Here is a 20819-nt window from a genome sequence, read left to right on the forward strand (position 1 = left end):
TTCACATGAGAGCTTCAGGTAAACTTTTTGTACCTGCAGAGGTCAAACAATGTCAAAAGTAAAACTGAAAACCTGAAAAAGTGTAACAAAGGGAAGTGAAATTTGTTACCTCAACTGCTGTCTTGACCTCAGGACAGCTGCCCATGTGATCCAGACCAAAAATACTTCTGAAGAGATTTAGGCCAAAATATCTTTTAAAATAATGAATGTGTCTGACCGACTGCTACAGAAATAAACAGGATAAAGTCCTATAGAGGACATCACCTACTTTAGACACTTCAGTACATTTTCATAAATTGTCTTAATAAAAGCATTGATTGCAAAATTCTTCAAATTTAAAATGTCTTATTTGACTCTGTTAATATTCTTGACAAATGCAAAATGTGTTTACATTAGCCATATAATTAAATTAAGATTCATTGCTAACACTTAATTTTATAGTGGCCTTATTGCATGTTATACTATAGTAATAACAATGAATTATGCATAATTACAAGCGACTAATCTTCAGAATCCTTGCCATAACCATACAGTGTGTGCATGTTGCTACTCAGTACTTATTTGTGTGATTATCCCAGATCATCCAAGATGTAGATTAAGGAAGTGTTATTATGAAATTATGAACCAAAGTTTGGCCAGAAGCAACAGTTACAGTATTTACTCATATTTTAGCCAGCAACTGTTCGAAGTTAAATTGCCCTAGTGATTTGTTTTTTACAAACACACAGCTTTTTTTACTTCACAAGACATTAATCAAAGGACTGGAGTGGTGTGAATTACTGGATTATTGTGATGTTTTTTGGACTGTCACTCTGACGGCACCCATTCACTGCAGAGAATCCACTGGTGAGCAAGTGATGTAATGCTACATTTCTCCACATATATTCTCCAACTCATTTACATCTTGTAAGTTTTTAGCTAAATTTTCATTTTTGGTGAACTGTTCTGCTTAAGAGTTGTATTTGTTTTTAAATTCAAATCAAAAAGCTGCATTTTTAGGCATAATTTGGTCAATAACTAACAGTGCATAAGCGTTTTCTTAGTTGAGTTTGGTTTGGTTGTAGTTTACTTCAATCCTTAAAAAATACTGATTTGATTTTTCTGCACTTACAATATTATGCACCCTTCAAAATATAATTGTTTGGAGCTCTTTATCTTTTCATATTGTTGGCCTCAACATCTCTTAATGTCACCAAAAGGAAAGTTTGGTCAGATTTAGCTATTTAGCTACTTAGCACATTTTGTACCTAAATGAAGAATACCAAAATTTAATTTGCTGGTATTATGGAATCCCACCAATAAATAAAAAATATAAATGGTAATTGCGACTTTTTTTATCTAGCAATTGTGACTTTTCCCCCCTGCAATTATGAGTTAACATCTTACAATTCTGACTTTTATTCTCAGAAATGTGAGATATTGTAGCAATTACAAGAAGATACAGTGCCTTGCGAAAGTATTCATACCCCTTTATTTTTTTTCCATGTTGCAGCCTTATGTTAAACTTTTTTCCCACATCAAGGACAAAGCAAAAAATAGATTTGTGACAACTTTGCAAACTGATTAAAAATTAAATACTGAAATAAGTACATTGCAAAAGTATTCACACCCTTAACTCAGTACTTCAGTGAAGCACCTTTACAGCCTTGCGTCTTTTTGGGTATGATGGGACAAGCTTTGCACATCTGCATTTGGCAGTTATCTGCCATTCTTCACCTCACCTCTTCACCTCTCAAGCTCTGACAGTTTGGATGGGGGCTGGTGGACATTTCTTTAGGTTGCCCTAGTGAAATTCAAATCAAAAAGCTGCATTTTTAGGCCTAATTTGGTCAATAACTAACAGTGCATAAGCGTTTTTTTTTTTAGTTGAGTTTGGTTTGGTTGTACTTAGCTTCAACCCTTAAAAAATACTGATTCGATTTTTCTGCACTTACAATATTATACACTCTTCAAAATGTAGTTGTTTGGAGCTCTTTATCTGAGGCATAGATCACATGTAAACTGAAAAAAAAAAACTGTTATTTTAGTGTGACTCACGCTTGCTTTTTATGCTTGGGAACATTAGTATTTTTCTCTGTGAAACTTTATTCTGATGTAAAGAGCTGAAACACAAAAGGGTTTTTCTAGTGTTTTTATCCCACAAGATCTGCACCCAGAATTCACACATAAACACACTGTACTAAATATAGCTCTGTTACCAAACGCACACGCACATAATTATATCACATTTCATGCAAATAATTGTGACATTAAAAATTACCTTTACGCCTCATAAAGGTCTCTTCCCCCAATGTCTTCACTTCCCACCTACACGTTTCTCCATTTACTTTCTCTGCAGGGCAGACAGCTCATCCAGAGAACGAGATTCACTCCTGTGTGTCTGTGTGTGTGTGTTAGTGAAAGCTGCTGCACGTAAGGGGTCGGATGATTCATTTGAGAGACATTTAAACTAATGTTGGAGCCATGGGTCTCTCCACGCACACAGTTTCTGACTGCTAATACAGGAAACACAGAGGAAACACAGATCTTAGATTAGTTTAGTCGCTGGTTAATTCCCATTTCTCATCAGCCTCATGATCAGAACTCTAACCTTTTAGCTAAAGGCTCCAATTGTAAACCACTAGGCGATGAGCACTCTAGTGTGGGGGGCACTTGATGAAAATGAGCTCTGATTGCAGAGCAGAGACAATTATATGATATCTAGGACAAGCTTTATTGACTGTCAGATTACTCACTCTACCTACAACTGCTCTGCAGAGAATGTGTGTGTGTGTGCGTGTGTGTGTGTGCTTGTACATTTACAGTAGGCTGGTTTAGCACCCTGACTGACAGTATGCATAAGGTGTGCTGAATTTGTATGGATGAAATGTGATGTAAACAATACACAAACTGCACTGTGTCCTACAAGTAAAAAAATATTACACGTTTTGTGCAATTACAAGTATTAAACTTTATGCAGCAAGATTACTTATAAGACAAAAATAATACTTTATGAAAGTCTCAAATATTTTAAGTCTTAATAGCATTTTTATTCATAGAATGGATACTATTGTCTATATGTTTGAGTCACTGTGAAACCATGCAATGCACTTAACCGAAAACTGGCTGAGGTCAGGCTGCTTGCGGTGGGTTCATGAGTGCTGAATGTCCGCTGACGCCTTGGAGCTCATCTCAGAAAACGTTGCAGCAAATTTTCACATAGGCGTTATCTTTATTAACAAACTGTTTTTGAAGTCTAAACAAGTTCATTCTCACTTAAAAAACTCTTAAACTACATTCTGTGACACAAAAACAGCATTATTTATAAAATTATGAGAACCAGAAAAAATACAACAAGGAAAAAATGATAAAACGGTTGGAGTGCTATTATCACTAGAATATTGCACACCTCTCAGCCAATCAGATTTGAGAATTTGAGAACCAGAAGGAACTGGTATGTGTGTGTGTGTAAAAGCAAAAGCCTCTAAATCCATCTGATGTATTTCTTTAAAATTAGCATTTTTTTCTGGCAACTTTGTATAGGTTTCTATGTAAATACTTGTACTTCTAACTGGGCTGAGACTGGAATTTAGCGAGTTTGAAGTAAAAGTATTTGATGGATGTATACAATGTGTCAGGAGCACTCACTCAGTATCATTATCTCATTTTTGACTGAGATGGCTTTTAGCTGGTTTTGCATCTGAACTCCTTATGTGTGTATGTATATATATATATATATATATATGTCATGGGGGCGCCCATGTATGTGACCTTGGATCACAAAACCAGCCATAAGGGTCAATTTTTCAAAATTGAGATTTATACATCATCTGAAAGTAAATATGGTTTGTTAGGATAGGACAATATTTGTTCGAGATACAACTATTTAAAAATCTGGAATCTGAGGGTGCAATGATTTTTGCCATAAAAGAAAAATCAATAATTTTGACCCATACAATGTATTTTTGGCTACTGCTACAAATATACCCCAGCGACTTAAGACTGGTTTTGTGGTCCAGGGTCACATATGTATAAACTTAGCTATTGAACTAAATGAAAATAAGAAATGTGTGTTTTAGTTCATGTATTTATTTATTTATTGGTTTTAGTTAACTGTAAAAACCCTGCTTTGGACTGCTAAATGTTTTAACCCAAATTTTAACAATGTTAAAAAAAAAAAAAAAAAATCCTTGATGATGACCCTAGCAAAAAAGATTTAAAATGTATTTATTTTATACTAAGTATAGTTCAAGTCTATGAATGTATTTACTGACATATCGTTCAAGACCTACTGATATAAAAATTGTAATTAAACTTTATTTGGGAGTGCTACTTGTGCACAATGCACATTTCTTAATATTAAGCCTAAAACATGTTTTAATGTCACTATTGATGAGGATTGTATGATTTTTTAAATAAAATCAGTCTTTAAACGCAAAATATTTAAAGTGTACCTAAATAGTGCATAAATACATGCAATAGTTCCACTTTAGCACAATCACATATACTTAAATATATGTTTGGACTTCAGGACTACTTGTGCACAATTAAAGTGCATTAAGTGCAAAATTAGTTGTTCCAATTTAGCAGACTTATATTAATATACTAAAAGTACAGGGAATTTGTATTAAGTACATAATATGTAAATGTATTAGTAGTATACTTAACATGAAATACATGTATTTTTTTCACTAGGGAACCAAAAACCATATGCTGAATTATTATGAGAGATGTTAGCCTTTTTGCTAACTTACATTTGCTAAATTCAGTACCACATATGGCATATTATTATTTCTGCCATAGGAAGATATGATAACAATAGTATGAGCAATATGAACAATCAAAAATTGACTGAAAACACCACAAAGTATTTTGATTGGCCAGCAGTGACTCTGCAGTCGGATTCATCCTTGCTGTTAGCAGAGCCTATATGCTGGCACAGATAGATGCAATGTCTTAGACACCTATTTTATTGATATCTGATAAATAATAGAAATTTCCATGCATGAAAAAATGCACATATAGCTCCTATAAACAATGTAACAAGGTCATGTGACAATGATATACCATGTAGTGTTTGAAACATTTATGACTGCATAAAGAAATAGCCTATTTGTTTCATTATGCAACATACTAGTAACATACTTTCACGTAATACAGTAAGCAACATACTGTATAGTTTGTGTATGCTGTACACTATGCAGTGTTCTGGTATTCTTTTCTGCAGTATTGCAGTGCTTACCACATGATGGAGCTCTTTCTGTTAATTATACCCTTGCCACTGCATCAACTTTGTTTATAGCTCTGTTCAGTATTGCGTTTTGCACATTAACACAGCTGTCCAATTACAAAAACCCTCATAACTTGCAAATTAGTAATACATGCACTCACAGTAAATTTGGCAAGCACCACTATTACTATTGCTCATACTTGAGGGTTTTTCAGTTCAGGGTTGGTGCGTAATTCAGCTAGTGTTTGTGCTACGATACCTCAAATCATATGAGATGTGCTGTTACTTTTATAAACAACTAGACGATTTGTACCTGATTGATGGAAACAAGCCTTAAGCTTATATAGTCTATGATGTTTGGTAAGTTGTTATTATTTGCCTTGTAAAAGATAAAGGGAGGCGCAATGTTCTCTTAAGGGAGTGCAGATGTGTTGACAGAGTCATGTCTTTGTCCCTGGAGTGCCATAAGCAGGAACACATGGAAGAGTAAATGATTTCTCAGGAGAGGACACAGTAGCTCAAGGGTCAAAAGCCACACGAGTAAAAGAGATGGATTGGGTTTGGTGCCAGAGGTAAGACAAATAGACTTTAATTACAACGCTTGCACGGCTGCACTGTATTGATATTTCTCAGACATTCTCATTAGGGCTTTAACTCTACAGTTTTACATTTCTGCAATTGATCTAGCTCAAGCTGCTCAAACTTATTGACTCTGTGTGTTATCTATCAAATTTGGACTTTTTAGCAAATGGTAAATTGAAATATATTGATAGAATTACTTCCATAGTACTTTCGTCTGGTTACCCACATTTTTGAAGGTATCAAGAGAAAAAAAAAAATATGACATCATTTTCTTTTTTGGGTGAACTATCCCTTTAAATGCCTAACTAACATTGATGTTATTCTAATATTGGCATACTGATTATTTTGCATACTAAAGATAATAACACTAAAGATAACTATAACGATAAAGCACAATATTGTTTTTTTTTTTTTTAGAAGCACATGCTGCAGTCTTGTCTGCCACTTTAAATTCTCGAGGTCTGGCAGTGGTTCTGATTGTCTCTGGAGGCCATCCGTGTTTTTATTGCTCATCGTGTTTTATTGCATTATTGTTCCTCTGTGTAATATATTTAATAAAATGTAGTGTTTATGCTTAAAAAAAAAAAGAAAAACTATATGCCTATGAGGTAAAAAAATAGTCAAAATATATTATGTGTAAACAAGTACATTTTACATAATGTTTCTGAAATGTATTATGGTTTTGCCATATTCATATATTTTACTGAAACATGACAAGACAGGCATCTGTGGTTAAAAAGTATATACATTTTTATTTTTTTAGAAAGTGATGATTTTTTTCACTAGATGAACCTCTTATTTCTCGGCTGGGATCGTGTAGAGACCTTTGAAGCTGCATTGAAACTACAATTTTGGACCTTCAACCCATTGATCCCCATTGAAGTCCACTATGTGGAGACAAATCCTGGAATGCTTTCCTCAAAAACCTTAATTTCTTTTCAACTGAAGAAAGAAAGACATGAACATCTTGGATGACATGGGGGTGAGTAAATTATCAGGAATTTGTTATTCTGGAAGTGAACTAATCCTTTAAGAAAAAATAAAATCGTTATTATTTTTTAAGTTATATTTTGTGATTTTAATGGACATGTCAGTAGAGAAACAACTGGAAAATACTGGGTGGAGAGAAGGGAGCGGGAGCGGCAAAGGACCTCAAGACGGGATTCGAACTCGGGTCGCCACAAGCACAGTGCTATATATCAGCACACTAACCACCAGGCTATTGGTGCCAACGAAATTGTTATCATATTTACATTGGACATATTCATCAACCCTCATCCTTTTATAACCATTTTCAGATTTACACCATGTATATTTATATATTAATTAAAATGAATCATCAGTTTCTTTAAATATACATCATAAACGCAAGCAAGTGCTGCAGCAGATCATTCTCCCATTAACGCTCTATTTTTTTTCTCATCTGCACGCAGGCACTTCTGAGTAACTGCCTCTCTGGTGTGTCCTGTAATTTACGATGCCTGCTGACATTTCAGAGCTCATGTTCCTTTTTGTGGTGCCAGTTGTTGTAATTGTACATGATGAGGCTGTGGAAAGCAGCTGCAGCCGTGTTATTTCTCTTTCGCTCTGCTGCCTCTGCCCTCCCTAGGTGATGCTACCTGTCAGCTGGGCAACGGGGACGAAGGATTTATGGGGTGTGAATTTGGTTTGTGTATGTGTGGAGGCGGTGACATTACGAGGCCAGGGTGTGTTGTTAATCATGTGCCCAATAGGATCCACTGGGGGATTTGTAGATCGAGCTCCTTAAAAGAGAAAAGAGGTATATTTACTGGGGCTGGACATGCAGCTCCGCCTCTGTGACTAGGGGGTCTCACGGCGGAGCTGCATCAGGGAGGTGATCTCAGCTATATCTTAGCTGTGGATGGATGGCAGGACGTATGAGAGTTGGAAAGTCCTGCTGTGGTGGGTGTGATGTTTCTAGGCTGGGAGAGTGTTGTTAAACATTTGTCGAAAGAGATCCACTTTGGGATTTCTAGAATGAGCTTCTTGACAAAGGAAGTATGTTTACATGGTACTCTTTGCCTCTGGGACCAGGAGGTCTCATGACTGAGCTGCATAAGCGAGCTCCTGCTGATCTCAGCTTTTTGTTAAGTCATCTTAGTTTTGAATAGATGGTAACACCTCTGAGAGCTGGAAAGTCATACTGTGGAGGCAATATTAGTTTCTAGGTTAGGAAAGTGTTGTTAAGCATTTGGCTAATAAGGGAGATTTGTAGGTTGAGCTCTTGAAAAGTACAGGGAGCTCCATTTCTGGAGCCAGAGGGCCTCATGGTAGAGCTGCATCAGGGAGCTCATGCTGATGTTGCATGATCTTTGTTTTGGATGGATAGCTGAGAGCTGGAGAGTCCTGCTGTGGAGGAGGTAATTTTAGTTTCTACGCTAGGAGAATGTTGCTAAACATTTGTCCAAAGATTTGTATGTTAAGCTGCTTTAAATGGGAAGGAAGTGTATTTACAGGGAGCTCTGCCTCTGGACCTCAGGGGGTCCCACAGCAGAGTTGCATCACAGAGCTCATGCTGATCTCAGCATTTTGTTAAGTCATCTTAGTTTTAGGTGGATGCCCACATCTCTGAGAGCTGGAAATTCCTGCTGTGGAGGAGGTAATGTTAGTTTCTAGACTAGGAGAGTGTTGTTAAACATTTGCCCAGTTGGGGATTTGTAGGTTTAGCTACTTAAAAAAGGGAAGGTGGTACAGGGAGCTCCGCCTCTGGGACCACTGGGCCTTGCAGCAGAGCTGCATCAGGGAGCTCATGCTGATCTTAGCTTTTTGTTAAGTGATCTTCATTTAGATGGATGGCAGGGCCTCTATGACCTGGAAAGTCCTGCTGTGTAGGAGGCAATGTTAGTTTCTAGGCTACAAGAGTGTTGTCAAACTTTTGCTCAATGGGGAATTTGTGGGTTGAGCTTCTTGAAAGGGGTGGAAGTATATTTACAGGGAGCTCCACCTCTAGACTCCGGGGGGTTCCACAGCAGAGCTGCATCAGTGAGCTCATGCTGATCTCAGCTTTTTGTTAAGTGATTTTAGTTTGGATGGATGGCAGGACCTCTGAAAGTGGGAAAGTCCAGCTGTGGAGGAGGTAATGTTAGTTTCTAGACTAGAAGAGTGTTGTTAAACTTTCGCTCAATGGGGAATTTGTGGGTTGAGCTTCTTGAAAGGGGGTGGAAGTATATTTACAGGGAGCTCACCAGAGGGTCTCACAGCAGAGGTGGGTCGGGGAGGACTTGCTGATCTCTTCTTTTTTTGTTATTTTTTTTATTTCAGATGGATGGCAGGACCTCTGAGAGTGGAAAAGTCCTGCTGTGGAGGAGGTAATGCTAGTTTGCCCAATACGAGATTTGTAGATTGAGCTTCTTGAAATGGGTAGGAAATGCATTTGCGGAGAGCTCCACCTCTGGAACCAGAGGGTCTCACAGCGGAGCTGCATCAGGAAGCACATGCTGATCTCAGCTATCTGTTAAGTGATCTTAGTTTTGTATGGATAGCAGGACCTCTGAGAGCTGGAAAGTGCTAACTAATGTTTGCTCAATTGCGAATTTATGGGTTGAGCTTCTTAAAAGGGGGTGAAAGTATATTTACAGGGAGCTCTGCCTCTGAGACCAGAGGGCCTCACAACGGAGCTGCATCAGGGAGCACGTGCTGATCCCAGCTTTTTGTTAAGTTCTGGATGAATGGACCATTGAGAGCTGGAAGGTCCTGTTGTGGAGAAGAAACAACTAAAGAAAGCTGAAACAGATGGTCTGAGTTTTATAAAGCACCGCGCAGCAGGGTGGTGTTAAGGTTTTTGAGGACTCGGTCTGCAGGAGCGTTTGGCATTCCATTTTACCTTTGAGTGTCAGATGGAAGCTTTATTCTTGGCGAGCGCCGACAGACGACTTCAAGGAAAATCTCCATCTCCAAACGCTTCCAGTGCCAAGAGACTGAAGACACAGATGCCAGTGTGCCACACTCCAAATGGATACCTCGTTCTATCTCCTCTTCTCTTAAACACTTTCATCTCTCCCAAGTTAAATCCATGCTAAAAAAGACCAGCATGGCTGGTCAACAACATATGTTGTTTCTGGAATGCCAGTGTTCCCACCAGGCTTCTTTAACCCTGATTTTAATTGCACAGCATTGCCTCTGGGTAACAAACCCACATATTTGCTTTGAAGAACTGTCCTTAGAAAAAAACACATTTGGCTTAGTTATGCTATAGGAACCACTTTTATTAGACATAGCAGTTAGTGCAAAGCCTGTTAAAATAGGGTGTGTGATATCACAATTTTTGATTGTGGACAATTGAAATGTCTCCATGAAATTCAAATCTTTCTCAGCATTCTCCATGTGTCGCATTCTCGAGCTCTCTTGCTATTTCCTACTTCCTTTATATCCGAACATTCATTCATCTCTCTCTTTACTCTCACCTCAGGATTAAGATGAAGAGCATTCACTTCCGATCGCAATGTGAAATGTGTTGACTAAATCTAGTGGACAAATAGAGCTATTTGTTTTGCTGCCCATCCTCCTGAACACATAATCTCCTTTCCAGACTCGGTGCAGTAGAGTTGGTGCCTGTATCATATATCATGATCACATGAGCCCTGCATACTCCCACAATGCACCCTGCTGGGCTTCTAATTGGCTGATGGGTTGTAAAGGTGACACCTCGCCCTTCCCCACTCTCGCCCTTGCCCCCACCTCCACGGGGGGAAGTGATGCATCGCTATCTGACCTTGAGTGCCTTTGGCTGCAACCGATTGGCTTGTGCTGGTGCGGATGAGCAAAGTCATCAAACATTAATGTGCAAATCTAATAAGCACGCTGAGGTTCAGAGGACCGGCGTGAAGCTTGATCGCAAAACCGCAGCTCAGCAGAAGCCAGGCCCCGCCCCTTCTCTCTCTAAATCAATCTGTCAATCAATGTGCCTGCATTATTCCACCATCTCACCAGCGCTTGCAAAAATTACACTGTGGCGGCAAATTGTCTCTTATAAAAGACCTGAGACATTGATCAATAAGGCCACGGATGTTTTTCAATTCTGCATTATGTGTCAACACGGCTACAAAAGATTCGTTTTTTAAGATTTATTGATGGTTTATGAAGAAAATGTTTGTTTAAGGCCTGTTCAAATTGATATTTTAAAACATCCATTGTAAACTGATGCCATATTGATCATTTTCAAACTCTCCTTCGCTTGAATTGTGCTTTCTTGCATTTATTTTCCTGATGATCAGTATGGTTTGCAATTAGGTTGAAGTGAATTTAGAAAGAGAATCTCTAATGAAAAGTTCAGCTTGAATATACCTGCTGGATTTTGGTGGTTAGTGCTGGTCTAGCTGTACAGTACTGCTGTGGAGGGTACAACAATTGTTTATAGATGAGGAGAGAGAAGGGAAGTATATTGACTGGGGCTGGTCACGCAGCTCTGCCTCTGGGACCAGGGGGTCTCACTGCGGAGCCGCATGAGGGAGCACATTGCCCAAGGGATACACAACAGGAGAGGGAAAGGAAGTGCAATATTGGCTAAAAATGATGTCTGGCCTAGAAAAAAATGTATTTTAACCCTTTATTCAAACATTGATGTTGATTTTCTAAGCGTATTACGTAGTTGTGCTTGGAGAGTGTAAAACTTTTTATTGTTTCATTTGTGATCAGGAAACATGCTTTTTGAGGAATGCACAGGAAATTAAATATTAATAACTGGTTACATTATAGTCAGTGTATGCTTTATTTCCTGTGAGAGTTTGAGTTATGGATTTTGTATAGTTAAATAAAACCCATATAAGCTACAGTTTGCTTATATTGCCAAATTTTGCCAGTTAAATACCTTAACCAGATTAGAGTTTTCCTGTTCCCAATATAACATGTTCCTCATATTTTGATGGTTTAATGAAACTTGTAGGATCAATAAAAGCAAATATTGTACAAATGTTCTCTCCTTACATTAATTGGGGCTGGTCGTGCAGCTCCGCCTTTGGAACCAAGGGGCCTCACAGCGGAGCTGCATCAGGGAGCTCAAGCTGATCTCAGCTTGATGTTAAGTAATCTTAGCTGTGCATTGGTAGCAGGGCCCCTGAGAACTGGAAAGTCCTGCTGTGGAGGGTGCAATGTTAGTTTCGAGACTACTTGTTAAACGTTTGCCTAATGAGGGAATTTGTAGGTTGAGCTTCTTGAAAGGGGAAGGAAGTTTGATCAATGCTGGTAGCTGGTTAGTGATGTCTAGCTGGTGAACCATTATGGCCATGTTGTTAAAGAAACAGTCAGCAACAGTTTAGCAACTTTAGCCAAATATGAGCTATTGTAACTCAGAGGAATATCTCTAGCTTTTCAAGTTCAAAATATACTAAAATCTAAATCATTTTTTATGTATATCAGAAATGGATTTGATGCATTTAATGATGATCAAAATGTTTGTTTAAGGCCTGTTCAGACTGACAGTTTACAATAGCAAAAATAAATTCATAGTATATTGATCATTTTCATAATTTTTGTAATTGGTTCAATTGTTATAATGCAAGGGAACATGCTTATTGAGGAATGAGAATGGCTGCTAATTATATTGCAAGGGAGAACCAACTAAACATATATCAAGATTTTCTGTGAGATTCAATGCTTTTTATGATAAACTGTAGTTTGGCTTTTTTGACAAATCATTTTGTCATTTAAATACCTTAACCAACTGTAGTGTTTTCCTCTACCGAATACAACATGACCCTCATATTCTGATGGTTTAATTAAACTTGTAGGGTCATTAAAAGCAAATATTGCGCAAAAGTCCCCTCTAGATGTCACTCTGTATATTTACAAGGGCTGGTCGTGCAGCTCCGCCTCTGGGACAAAGGGGCCACACAACGGAGCTGCATCAGGGAGCACACATTGATCTTTCAACTTTAAGTAATTTTAGCTGTGGATTGGTAGCAGGGACCCTGAGAGTGGGAAAGTCCCACTGTGGAAGGTGCAATGTTAGTTTCTAGACTAGTTGTTAAACATTTGCCTAATAGGGGAATTTGTAGATTGAGCTTCCAGAAAGGAAGGAACTATGATCAGTGCTGGTTGTAGGTTAGTGCTTGTCTAGCTGGTGAACCATCGTGGTCATGATAAAAAGGGTTTAATCATATAAGCAGTTGTGACTTCAAGTTCAAAAAAGGTTAATGTATATAATTTCTCACGGATATCAGAAATGTATTTTATGGATTTAGTGATGGACAAAATGTTTAAGTACTGTTCAAACTGATACAATATTAAACATAAATTCATGGCTTATTGATAATTTTTCAAACTCTCTTTGATGTACCATCCTTGAATTTTGCTTTCTTGCATGCATGTTCCTGCTTGCAGGACAGCCTTGCATTTCCAATCTAATGATCAATATGGTTTGCTATGGGGTTAAAGTGGATACAGGAAGGTGCAGTGCTGTTCTCCAGGGTTAAAAGCCTTCGATTTTGGGCTGAGTATTTCTCTCCCTCCCCCAGACCGAGTGGCACAGACACTGGGGAGTGATGGATGTCGCTGTTTGTGGTGCCGCCTGCCGATTCATAATTAAACATCATGCAGTCAGATGGTCGTATTTACTCTGGGGCTTGATTGCCTTGTGGTGAGAGGAGCTTTCTGGGGCCCTCATTAGAAGCCCTGTGTGTGTTTGTTTGTGCCTTTTTTGACATTTATGCATTATTTGGTTTTGTGTGCATGTAATGTGCGGGGCAGTGTTGTATGTCATTTAGAATTGATTTGGAAATGCCTTTTCAGTTTAATTAGGTGATAGATGATTTTTTGACGTGCACAGTTTATTTAATAAATTAACTTCCAAATTTAAATGCGGTTGACATTCCTGCAATTTTGTTGCATGTATGTGGTCGATTTGTGTGCCTGTCTACATATTCTCTGTATAAGTTATACTTACTGTAAGTTTGAACACAAATATTTAGTCATAAATCTTTATTTGTTAGTTTATGAAGGCTGGTGTCATTTATAACAGCCTGATATTATGTACATAAGTAAATGTATGCAGGAGCGCAGCCATCGGTAGCCACAGGAAGTCTGCCGAAATCAGGAAAACAGCCAAGCAGACACACACGCAAACAGCTTGCAAAAAATAGAAATACTGAAGGAGAAATCAATGTGATCACAACAACATATCTGTGCGATGAATGACATGAACAAATATTGATTTATACATATTTATACATATATCATATATATATATATCACATTGTTAGCTTAGCAACATGCTAATCTCAAACTATTGGAATCAGTTGTGTGCCTAGTTTCAAATTAGTTACCTTTTTAGTTAGGGTGTTCCCTTAGAATACAACTGTGTATGTAGGCAGTAGACAGCAACTCGGATGGTTTTGGAACAGCGCTATAATGTCAATATAATGACCAAGTAAATGTATGCAGGAATGTAGCCACAGGACGCCTGCTGAGATCAGGAAAACAGCCAAGCAGACACACACATAAACAGCTTGCAGAAGATAGAATTACTAAAGGACAAATCAATGTGATTATCAGAGCACAACAATGCCCTTGTAAAAGCTGTTTATTTGAAGCAAACTTGCAGTTCATTTGTGGCAAATTTATGACTAATGAAACATTTTGCTGCAAGTGTTTGGCAGAAGAGTGCAGTTCTTCAGTAGTAAATTGCCACTCACTTCTGGCAAACTATTATGGCGGACCTGTGGTGACTGTTATTTTGGTTTTAACTGTGAATGGAAAAACATTTACACCAAATTAAAGTGTAAAACATTAAACAGAAAAAGGTTTAAATGTCTCGTGCAGTTCAAAAATGGTAGCAAAAGCTGGTATAGTATCGCAATTGTTGTTTTAATGATGCGCGCATCAGAGCAGTGTTTTGTTCCTGAATTAATCTGTTTTTGAAATAACAATGATTCAACAATCCATTCATGAAGACAATTCTGTCATGACAACTCTTGGAGAGTTAGAATGGTAATGTACTTGACAGTGTATGGTCTTGGTTGAATATATCTGCTATGCTGCTGCAGCTGCAGCAGAGCAAGTGCCGAGACTTGTTACTGCCAATCAGAGGTCGCGTTGCCCGTCATTGACAGAATTTTTTTTTATCAGTGACAGAAAAACCTAAGGTCTGTCCGTCACTTAGACAGATTACACTGAGGGTGATCTATTGTAACTTCTAACTGTCATTCCCACCCCTGTCCAGTTGGTGGTGAGTGCGCTCCAGTGTAGCAGCGGAGCACTGGATCCAGAACAAAAATGAAACTGTCACAAATGCATTTGATAATGCACAGGCGAGTACACAGAAGCTACAACGATCTATCACGCCACATTAAAGAGCGCCAAAACAGTATTTATTGCTTGAATTTCCTAATGAAATAGACACAGTTTGAAATCTGACACTTTGTTTCATATCAAAAGTAACACAAAGTTTAGCATATTGCAATTTATTGAATGGGAGGCGCACTATGTACTGTTCATTCATTAACTGAAAACAGCATAGACCAAAACACAGCGGGGTGTGGCATGAAAGTTTACGCAGTCTCTTCTGTTCATCTGTTCTCTTCAAAATAAATGCATAAATAAAAGCAATTCAATGTGTTAATATAAGTAAAATATGAAAATTAAAATGATGGGTAATAATAGATTCTGATGAAATTTTTACCACCCTGTCCGTCAAAATGACGGACAATGTTAAAGTCTTAACACAACCTCTGCTGCCAATATATTCACAGACATGCTGCAGAAAGCATGTAGGAAATACTAGAACATACATGTTTTATATGGCGGTTATTTCATATATGACATTATCGCATAGCAGATCTATACAGGTGGAGCTGGGGGATGTGGAGGGTTTCTGCAGCGGACTGCAACTGCTACAGCAAGCACTAGCTGAGTATTTTAATGTTGAGCAGCAAGCTCATTGGCTGCTGATGTGAAAAGAAACCAGTCAGGATTCACTTGCTTCCTTTCTAAATAAATCAGCCATTTTGAATGAATGAATAACAGAATTAATAATTCAGTAATCTCAATTACACGTAGTCTTCCCGAAATGCATTGCAACAGGTTTTGTATTACAAAGAAAAAATCAGTTGATCATAAAAGTTTAATCTAATCTTGACTAGCTTGAATTAGCAAATATTTGTGTGTGCCACAGTATGTGTTTTGCTTATTAGTGTTGTGTTATTAGCTTCGCAACATGCTAACGTCAAACTATTCTGCTCCTATATGCTTATCTAGATTTTTGTGTATCAGAATTCAGAATTTCAAAACCGATTTGCAAATATAATAATATAAAAGTATTTAAAAAAGGTTATGTCAGAGCTCTTGTTTTTCTTAATTTTGACATTAATTTTTATTTTTACACCAGACATATACTGTATAATAGTTTAAAATATCAGTTATTGTTTTAATTGATCTGTAATAATCGGTGTCGGCATTGGCCATAAAAAACACATATCAGCCAACCCCTAGTTCCCGGACTCTTACAATGCTGCCTTAAGGCCCAAGTATGCTTCTTTTTTTAAGCCCACATGTTAGCGTACAGTCATACATGTAGCCTTTCAAAGTATAGTGTAGTATAGCTAAAAGTATAGTATAGGGCTCCAGACTGTGCATATTGCAACCATGCTGGTGTGAATAAACTTTGAGAGTGGTTACACTGGTGCGACCACTGTGTTGTTCATAAGCGCTGCTATTTCTGATGCATATGAAAAACATCAAACGGAAAACGAAATGAAGGCGTAACAAAAGCATGCTACTCATTTGAGTTTGCACATTTCAATGACTTTCAAGCATTTCACACAACTATTTACAACACTTTAAAACTCTAAAATGATCCAGTTTGAATGTTATTTTTAATGGGATGACCAAAATATATTTTGTGGTAAACAAACACTTTATATAAAATGTAAAATATGTCAAATCACCATTATAACCAGCAGATGGCATGAGCACTTATTGGCTTATTAGTCATTCATTCCTACATTCCTATTTTTGCTTTATATTTTGAAATGATAAAATCACTGTTATAAAATATCATATAGTCAAGAAAACAGATTTTGTCAGAGTTTTATACTTTTTTGAATCTGAAGTAAGAAAAGTCACAAAGTACCATGCAAACTTTTGTTCAATTTTCCACTAAATCACACATAATCACTAAAGTTGCTGGTCAGTGCCATGTAATGCTATTGAAGAATAATGGTACATTTAACTAGAGGAGAGAATATAGAATTTTTCTGCATAAAATACAGCAATAAGCCCCAAGAAGTCATGGTTTACAGTGAATTTTTAGTTGTTAGGCACGACGTGAAGCAGACACCCTTAGCTGTTATAAATTCACTGTAAACCACAGCTTCACAGGGCTTGTTGCTTTAAAAAAATGGTTATTTCACATACGTAGTAAAAATAAAACGGAGCAAATAAAGTATAATGATATTAATAAAAACAGTATTCTTCCACCAAACAATGTAGTTCCTCAGAAACAGCTGAAGAAAACAAAGGTGTATGTTTGTAGAGTAATTTGCAACAGCTTTGAACGTGGCTCAACCAATCAGAATCATCAAGGTTAATTTGTTTTATAAATTAAATTTTGCATGCTACTATTGTTAAAAAAAGTACACTTTTATGTCTCCCAACTCAAGCTTAGTGCTTTACTGTGAAATCTCTATAAACATGAAATGAACATGTAATCCCTGGTGAAAAAAACAGCATAAGCTGGTAGGTATGTTTTGATGCTGGGATGCTGGTTAGGTATGTTTTGATGCTGGTTTAAGATGGTCCTTTGCTGGTTTATGCTGGTCCTTAGCTGGTTTATGCTGGTCCTTAGCTGGTTTATGTTGGTCCTTGACCAGCAACATGACCAGCATAAACCAGTAAAGGACCAGCATAAACCAGCAAAGGACCAGCTTAAACCAGCATCAAAACATACCTACCAGCATATGCTGTTTTTTTCACCAGGGATATTACTAGTAACTACACAAATTAATGCAAAACAATAGAAATTTTATGATTAAATTATCTATATTTGTAATACTCCCACACACCACCCCCCAGCACTACCAAATCTGCTCCTGGCACCACATCTGTCACCAACTCTCAAATGTTTATCTGGAGTCTTGATGCAAACGCAAAAAGCTTCATCTATGTCCAGCGTCTGCTGTTTTTTTCTCCAGAAGTTATAACCAATACAAATGTCCTCTGCTATCTCAACCCTCTCACAAGTGCTTGTCATTGTAAGCGTTAGTTGTTGCAGTCTCCGCTATTTTGTTGTTGTTGTTCCGTTTCTTTTGTTTTCTAGTGTGAATCAACACTGCCACCTTGTGGAACAACTGATTAGTGCATAATTCAATGCATGCATGTGACCTGCGCATACAAAAAAGTTGTGTGGTGACAAAATATGCGTCGCTCGCACTGTACGCAGACCTTCTCGTACGCGTAAAAACCAAACCCTATCCATACTATCCATACTTTGCCCTTTGGATAGTAGCTGCCTATGTAGGCACTAGACAGCTCATTAGGTTTTCGAACAGAGCTAACGATAAACACAAATCCTAACGCACACTAATGCAGTCAGTGCATTGCCTCACCGAAGATCCGCTCTGTCCAGTAATATCATCTTGTGTGTGTGCAGTGTATGAATTTGAAGTGTCCAGCACATTTATTATGCACCCGTGGTGATTTACTGGCCTTTCTCTCGGTCTTCTAATGTGTCCTTGCTCTTTTATTGAATTTCAATGCAGATAAATAGGATCCGTGCGGTAAAGTGTCTGTGCCGTGTCCGGTGTTATCTGTAAGGGCCGGTCAGATAAGCCTGCCATGTTAAGCCATTGTGCATGTGCATATAACCGACACCAGTAGACAGGAAGTGATATATCAGTGAGAGATCATATGTGCAACTGACTGTGTGTGTTAGAATCAATCGAGCGCCAATGTAATCAAATATGTAAATGTGCATTCTCATTTCCTAATAAAATATAGTTTGTTTTTAATCTTGACGAAATATAGAATTCAAAATTGATACACTTATAATATTAATAATAATCCAGCAGTATTATGACTGCTAGGATTAAATCGCTTTCACTGTGAACGCACCTCAAGTGTAGACAGCTTAGTTTATAATGGGAACATTGGAGTTTGTCGCACAGCATCGATCGCTCACAGAAAGTGTGGTAGAGGTGAAAATGAAGGTGGGAAGAAGTTCCCTGTTGACACCTTCTAGAACAGTCTGCCTTGTGCCCTTTTTTGCTCTCCATATCACCTCATCTGTCTCTTCCGCACCCTCCCTCCCTCTCTGCCCCAGTTTTTCCCGCTTCAATCTTCATCATCAACATATTTAGCTCTGAAGGCGGCTGTGTGCACCAGTGCTTCCCAACAGCCAGTCTGTTTTAGGGGTTTAATAATTCATGCATTCAATTAACTATGCGCAAAGCACATTTAACAGCACATCTAAAGTAGTTTTAATGGAGCCCATGCTAAGTTTTAATATTCTGCAGCTGTTAACCTAAAATTAAAAAAAAATGTGTCAAAACAGGCCTTCTGTTTAATGCATTTCTGCAATCTCTTTTTAATCATGTGAGAATAATGTGGGAAATTTTGCACGAGATGCTTTGAGGATGATTTTGGTAAAGATTTGAGACATAATACCCCTATTTTTATGTCTCATAGAAGACATAAAGTCTTGTTTTGACAACATGAGCGTGAGAAAATGATGACAGCTTTTATTTTTGGGATGAACTGTCCATTTCAGTATACAGTATTATTTTTTTTATTCAATTTTTTCTCATTAAGCACCTACTCCAAAGTCACCCGCAATGTCATGATAATAATATATTCAGTTTCTACCTGAAAAAACACAACCGTGAATTGTGTTCTGAAACTCATGGTTAAAAATTCATTAGCTCCAAATAAAAAAGAGCATTAAACAAGGAAATAATAAAGAGTGGAGGTTTATCACATGTAGCTGTAAAACAGTAAGTGTCAGAAAAGTGGTTACAATGTCAGTCATAAAAAATTAAAAAGCTGCTTGTCTATATTCTCTCTCTTTTTCTCTCTCTCTCGGTTTCATTTTCTCAAGATGAGCAGCAGGCACTAATGACTCTCTGGAGATGCGCAGAGACCTTGAGGAATCGGTCAAGGTCAAGCCCTGACGAGGTTGAGATGAAGAGATAACCAACACATAACAGAAGGAGACAGTTTGGCAGAGAAGGTGGAAGAACAGTGGAACAGAAATCAAATCCCCCAGTCTAATGCATTTTACATGAGACTGTCAGAAATACAAGCACTAGGCAAGCATTTTTCTTTTTACATCCTTTGCATGGTAAGCAGGCAAAAACAGTCATGCGCCTATAGGGTCATTCTATCAGTAAAAACCCCATTTATTATCTCCATAAAGAAATTGATGTAAAAGATAATATATACACCTTTCAACACATTATTTTCACTTCTGCAGAAGCCAGAAGTAAGTGTGATGTCAGCTTCATTTTAAACTAAAATTATGTTTAAAGAGACAGTTCACTCAAAAATGAAAACTTAATTTACTCACCCTCAAGCCATCCAAAATGTAGGTCATCATAAAATGCATGTCAGTGGCTTACTTTAAGAGTCAGAAAAGCAATATGACCATATGTTGGTCTTATGAAGTAAAACAATCAGTCTGTGCAAGGTTATTTACAACATTATTACCTGTAATTCATAGCCTCAGGCAAATGGGGAAGTAGGGGTGGGATAATTTTTCAGATTTTATCTATTAATTTAATGTTTTGCCATTAATTATTTTTTTTAGAAATCGAGGAATCACATTTTTTATTAGAAATATTACCAAACATTAGAATTAGACACTTAGAAAATATACCAATGATAACAGTAAGCAGAAAAGAACGATCCAACCTCGTGTTGGCGCATGTGATTAACCATTCACGTGTGACGTGCTAATAGCACAAGGCACTATTCACATTTTTCTAAAGCCGTTCCATGCATGAGATACTGCAATAGATGCGAGCATAAGAGTCAAAGGCGTCCATGTTAACAGACAAAACAATGGAAAGGCAGCGCAATCTAA

General features: G+C 37.6%; 1 long non-coding RNA gene across 1 annotated transcript; it reads left to right on the top strand.

The window, feature by feature from the left end:
• The first annotated feature begins 5465 nt into the window (after nt 1-5465).
• LOC127171987 (uncharacterized) lies at nt 5466-20229 on the top strand. The gene is made up of 4 exons (XR_007828578.1): nt 5466-5569; nt 5670-5781; nt 6578-6773; nt 19836-20229. It is a non-coding gene; the product is annotated as an uncharacterized LOC127171987 (long non-coding RNA).
• Nucleotides 20230-20819: the final 590 nt, after the last annotated feature.

The sequence above is a fragment of the Labeo rohita genome, chromosome 10 (genome assembly GCF_022985175.1).
Source record: "Labeo rohita strain BAU-BD-2019 chromosome 10, IGBB_LRoh.1.0, whole genome shotgun sequence".
NCBI classification, from domain to species: domain Eukaryota; kingdom Metazoa; phylum Chordata; class Actinopteri; order Cypriniformes; family Cyprinidae; genus Labeo; species Labeo rohita.